This window comes from Pezoporus occidentalis, unplaced genomic scaffold (assembly GCF_034315485.1).
Source record: "Pezoporus occidentalis ecotype Australia unplaced genomic scaffold, CSIRO_AGI_Poc_V1 ctg15, whole genome shotgun sequence".
Classification (NCBI taxonomy): domain Eukaryota; kingdom Metazoa; phylum Chordata; class Aves; order Psittaciformes; family Psittacidae; genus Pezoporus; species Pezoporus occidentalis.
In genome coordinates this window covers 323,525-330,011 of record NW_026913316.1, presented here as the reverse complement: position 1 = coordinate 330,011, position 6,487 = coordinate 323,525, and positions in this window count along the sequence as shown.

The window sequence follows — 6,487 nt, the reverse complement described above, 5'->3', positions numbered from 1 at the left end:
GCTGTTATTTCATTGTAGAGAGGTGTTACAATGAAAGGTGTTGGGTTTAGCAGGGATTGCTGTTCTAATCTTTCTGCTGAGGACATGGTTCCCAGACCTCTGTTTGTAGAAGCCTGGGGAGCTCTGCTGGTACTGGTGTTCCAAGTTGTCTGCTCATATTTTTTCAGGTTCTTCCCTTCGGTGTGTACTTGCAGCTTTCCTACACCCCTCTGTGAGAAGGAAGGCAAAAGGGCTCTTTGCTAATTACGGAACGGTTAAAAAGGTCTCTCCAAGCTGCTCTTGGCAGGGGGGTGTTGAAATGGTTGTTTGAGGGGAAAAAAGAGAGGCACAAATAACAACTCATGAGAGCTGTGTGGGAATTCTTGCTTTTCTGCTGACTGCCTATCCTCAGTTATGGTCATGGCTATTAGATGGGCTACAGGGACAGAGCTTCTTGTCTAAAGAAACCTGTCCTAGAAACAAACTGCTCAGGTGTTGAGAGCGGTTCTGTAGGGAAGAATCTAAACACATGGAGATCCAGCACATAAACAAGCTATGTATAAAGACATGTATGTACCAACATTGTTGCTCTACAGTGTTTTAAAGCACACTGCACGTCCTGGCCTCCTTTTGAGGCAACCAAGCAGGCATTACATCCTAAATCAGACGTTGAGAGAGGCATATCTCAGCTTCCTGTTTCTAGCAAGACAGCTGACTCCACACTGTGGAACTCCTACATAAAAAGCCAAAACTGCTTTAGCTGTTCATGACAGTGGTGTTTGGCTTAGCAAGTCTATCACAGCAGTTAGGCAATGGAGGGGGGACAGTAGCAGAGGTCTGTGCTTATATTGCACTGCGAAATCCTGTCCTTGGTTCTGATAAGATAAATATGAGGTATGGCAGCTGGCTAGCATGTATTTGCCATTCCCTCAGACACACTTAGGATGCTTATTTGAAATGTTTTGATTAATTCTATAAACAAAACAAATCTAATGTTACATTTAGAGTGGAAAAAGCTTTCAAAAACTATAGGCCCTTGAACTGAGATCCTCGGTGTTCAGTTTGCAAAACCTGCTACCATCTGCAGCCTTAACTTTGGCCCCCTTCTAGTTTGACTATACAAATGTCTCAGCTTCTCTCGAGTTGCTCATTGGCACCTGACATATTGCCGCTTAAAAGTAGTGGCTCATTTCTGGCTGAGCTCCACGTTGGACTTTATAACAGCTCTCTGTATTTGCTTATCGAGCACAAATTATTTTACTACTGGGTGTAACTCTTTATGAAGTCTGTCTCCTGGAAATATTGCCAGTGGAAGGATGTATAACTATATAATATTTACCTTACTATAAAGCTGTTGCAGTCATACTGTTTGACTCATACTAGTACATTTTGTGTTAGAGTAATGCTTGAAGGTCAGTGGAGAAAGGGCTGTTCCTACTTTCACTTGGGAAAAAAACAAATGTAACAAAGCATAAAGAATCATTTGCTTGCTGTTTTTCACGTGTGATACATAACTGATAGCAGAAAAGAGCTGAGCATTTGATAATTATATTAGACCTAATAAAAAACTTTAAAAAAAGAAAATCCAGCAACATTGTTCTTGTATGACCTGTAGAAAAGGGCTTCTTTTATACACCTTCTGGAATAACTTACGTTGGATGGAGAAAGTGGCAGAATACCCTCATCTGATTCAACTTTCTGAAATGTCCTGAAGGTGAAGTGTGTTTAGGATGAGACACTTCTTAGCAAGAGACCCCAAGAGCTCCTCAGTGCCTCAGAGCTGAGGTTTTATATATAGCAGCAGCAATTGTTACACATTCTGTTCCTCATTGGTTTCCTGCTGTGCCTCCAGTGTGTCAGATTCCTTCCCTCACAAAAATGGAAGTTCAGACGCTCTCCCTTTCATTTCTCCTTCCAGACAATTTGCCATGAATTTATGCTCTTAGTGCTAAAACAAGTGTATTAACATATGTAGAAACCATTCAAGCTTTTCAAACAAAACCTGTGACGTAAGGATCCAATTATGTGACTGTGTAGTTAATTATTCTTTTAAATGTAAAACTCCACGTAAAAATTTGGTGGCGGCTTTAAGTATCTTCAAGCTGTCATCCTGAAGTGCCACAGAAAGTAGCATTATTCTGATGTAATGTAAATCCAGATTGTTCAGAGGAAATAAAGACATGATCCTCCTTCTCCCGAACTTAGGAGAAAGATTTCTGCTTTGTTGTTCTAGTGCTACTCAAAATTCACAGCTTCCTTGTCTAAAATGGATGCAAGAAGCTGAAATGAAGCACTGATTCCTGTAACATGTAGTGATCGTGCTTGGAGTCCAGCCTGCCAGGGGTGGATCACACCTCTTGAACTATGCTGCATGGGCTGCTTTGTGTGTACCCATGGGTGGCATATGGGACCTCTGTATACCTGACACACCACGGGAACAACAGTTCTTGCAGGGCCATAGGGTCTCCAGAAACCCTATAAACAGACAAAGCCAAATTTCACTGAGGCAGAATTTCTGTGGTGGAAGGTGTGTCCAGGGAAATGTGTGTGTATGTGTATATCTGAGAAGAAGCCGTACAGGAACAGCCAGGAAATGTCATTTTACATTTTCAACACAGGCTATTTTTTAAAGAAAATGGATGTCATTTATTTGCCAGGGAAGCAGAAATGCCAATACTTGCAGTCTAAACACTAGAATGTCTAAAGGGGTAAGACCCATTAAAATATACAGAATGAGAAATGGTTTAATCCTTTGTAAGGAAGGTGTTGACATCCCTTGCAAGTAGGAGGATTCTGTCTTTATTGTCACTGACTTCAAAGGGAGATGAGAGTGCTGCTTGTTGTCACAGTGGGGGCTGTATATTCAGTTAAAGAGCCTCCATCACCATGGTATTTTCAGCATCTCTCAATTTTAATCATTAAGGTTCATTTTATGATGGGAGAAAGCTGCTTATTTCCTTTCCCCTTTTTTAACAAGTGGTAAAAGGATTTGCTGAAGATGTGTGAGGTTTTGGCAACTGCAAAAATGAAATTTCATCCTCTCAATTCCTGTCCTGTGTCCTAACTAAAAGAAATTAATGTCATCCTTCCGTCTGTGTTGTGGAATATATGATTGATTGATGGCTTGGCTTCACGAGCGAAGATTTGGGAAGGGCTTTAAACATGCTTACTATAAGCACAATGACCAAGGGCAAGTGGGATATGCAAATTGGTTGGAAAAAAGGCTGCTTAGGCAATCAGGAAGTGTTCGACCACGTCTGTCGACTCCTGAGCTAAGTCAAGCTACCCATGCGCTGGTCTGCTCGCATGCAAGGTTGGATCTGCAGCTTCCCATGCACCTTGTCACCTGCCGTTTCGACCCTCGCCTGTCCATACAGACAAGTGAGAGTGAGAGTGAGCCCTTCCAGCCTGCACAGTGGATTTTTTAGGGGAGGTGCAGCTTGCGCAGAACAGGCCCCACCCTTTACACCTGAGGTTTGACTGCCATGGCCTAGTTAGTTAGGATGGTGACAGCAAAGTCCACGGCCTGTAGGTTTATAGACAACTATAGTGTATATTAGCTTAGCAGTAGGTTGATTTAATCAGCTAAATGAAGCAATGCATGTATTATTTTCATCTGTCAGCATGGATGGTGATTCTGTTAGGAGATGGGGGAGAGAAAATGGCAAATAGAACCAAGATGTTTATCTTTGAAATTCAGAGTGAGTGAACTATCAGCTGCACAAAGCGTCTTTCAGAAAGGAGCATCTCCTATTACTGTTTCTATTAATGTTAAAGTCATTTAGATCAATAAGCTGCATTATGAAAGGGGGTATGTACATGCCCAAGCCATTGTCTTGTCATGACTTTTTTGTCAGCACTGTTGCTCCTCTGTGCACAGACTACTGCTTTCCCTTAGTGGCCTTGGTTTTCACATCTGTTTCATTTTCTTGCTCGTTGCTAAGACTCCCTCTGAAGAAATTTTGTTCTTTTCACTGATGACATTTGATGTTTTGGGTTGGGGTGACTCCTTCCTCTGAAAAGAATGAGCTCCTTTTTCCCCTTAGTGATTCTGCTTTGCTGTTGCAGTAGAAAACAAGCCATCACTGATGACTGATGCGGTTCTTAGCGGAGGTGGCAGAAAGTGGCTCGTTCCTCCTACTTCAGAAGAGAAGCCGAGGGAAAGGGGTGCCCTGATCTTCCGAGCTGTAGTCTCAGTGAGTCACTCACAGCACCCAGCTCTTAAAATGCTTACTTTGATTTGCAGCTGTGCACTTTTGATCCAAACCATAAATATTTAGTCACTGTTGCAAAGCCAGGCACTGATGCTAGACAATGAGAGAAAAAAAAAAAAGGCAAATGCCTACAAATAGGCAGTGTCTTGTTCCTTCTGACAGCAACATCTTAAAGCCTGAAGGAGAACCAGCTGAATTCTAAGTCTTTGCATACTGACTTCTAAAGGAAAAGAAGCCATAATATATATATGTGCTCTTATTCCAAGTATGAAGTATCAGATTGTCCAAAAGCAAAACACGTCACAGATTTTGTAACAGAGATTCCTTTTCCCTTGCCTAAGCCAAGGCATGAGGAGGCAACTCTGCACTAGAAGCATGCCTGATGCTTCCCAAATCCTTATCTGTCCAGAAAGTAGATTTTAGTGATGCTAATCCCCTTATTAGTCTTCAGAAGGAAAAGGATAACCTGTTGACCCATGAAGTAACCTGCTAGGCACCTACATAGGACAGCACCTCTCCTGCCCCCAACCTATCCAGCTGCAGCAGCAAGTTGCCAGTGACAAAGATAATTGTTCCTAAAAGGGTGATTTTCTCCTAGGTAACAGATTAGAGGGTAGGGCAACTACATACAGGAGAAGGGAGGTTCATGCAATCGGAGGTTGGGGGTATTTGGGGATATTTAGTCTGCTTCGGATAGAAAGGGGAAAAGCGGAAAGAAAGGCAGAAGTTGGCTGTAGAGCTCAGTAATAGAGAGGAAACTGCCTGCAGCTCTGGGACAAGCTCATGCAGTCATGGCATCTCTGAAGCATTTGTGTTTAAAGCTTTCAGATCACTGGGTCATGTTGTGTCATGTCGTGTCTGGGTTTCCAAGCCGCTGTTGAAGACAGAAGTCCCCCTATCACTGGCGAGCAGGGAAACAAGCGCGTTGAGCTGCAGTGAAGTCAAATGCAGACCTCATTTTCTGCATCTCTCAGAACCATAAGGGAATGTCATGGGGAGGAGAGACCATCTGATAATACCCACCACAGAGTGTGGGGGTGGACAAAGGAAATTTCCTCATCAGCTTGTGAATGTGATAAAGAGCACAAACAGGCAGGCATGCAAACACCAGCTACTTGGTGCAACAGCTATTCTTAGTCTGTGGACTGCACCAGCCCAGGTGCTCACTGCCTCTAGTGCATCAAACTCCTCAGCTTTCATTTTAGGTTTGTCTTTCCCTTCCCCATGACCTTGCACAGGCCTCTTACTTGTTTCTAATGAGAATAATAACAAAAAAAAAAAAAGGCACAGGGTGTGTGTGTGGAATTTATCCTGTATTTTTTGTATCTTGGTTCAGTTCCAAAGCTCAGGTGAGGCTTTCCTGCAAGGAAGGGGTGCAGAAGGTCTGTTTTCTTCTCCCTTTGGAACCTTTTTTTTGCCTGTTACCTGATCCTTTTGGAGCAAAGATAACATCACTTTCAAAAACTCTTCCAAGTTCCTAGATCCCTGCCACACAGTATTCAGATGTCCCAGCATTTTCACCATGCCCTGAAGATGTAGCAGAAGATGTTGGAGACATTCAAAACCCACCTGGACACATTCCTGTGTAACATTATCTAGGTGTTCCTGCTCCGGCAGGGGGATTGGACTAGATGATCTTTCGAGGTCCCTTCCAATCTCTAGCATACTGTGTGATACTGTGATGTGGAAAGGGAAATCTGCATTCCAGCAAAAGAGGAAATGTGAGTCAGTAATCGAATAAACTTCAGCAATTCTTTTCTGTTTCTTTTTTTTTTTTTTTTTTTTTTTAAATCCATCTGTAAAGCGGAGCAGCAGTCAACAGAAGAGGAATCTGGCAGGGCAAATGGTTGTTTCTGTCTCTGAAACAAGAACCTGTAGATATTTTCAGAGTGGGAGACTGCATTTAGTAAGCTTTAACTTGTAGCTCAGTAAGATTTAACTGCAAAATTATGGTATTGGGCTATATCTTCCAATGGTGTAATTAAGAAGCAATTAGTAGCTTTAGACTGGTCTCATCTAACTTAAAACAATGAGTGAGGAGGGAAAGAAAAGTATCCCCTGAAGCACCCTCTGCGTGGTTTTATTAAAAATGCCATATCTATCAAGTGATTTAATCATGTCAGCGTTAACTTCACTTTTACATAGCATGACCCATGTCTTAATAGAGAAGGGATGATTATGTGGACCATCCGTTTCCACTTCACAGCCAGAGTGCTTCTACAGCAAGCACACTGATCGCATGAGAAGTAATGTTAACTACTCAGCGATCAAGCATGGCATTGGAGTTGAAAAGA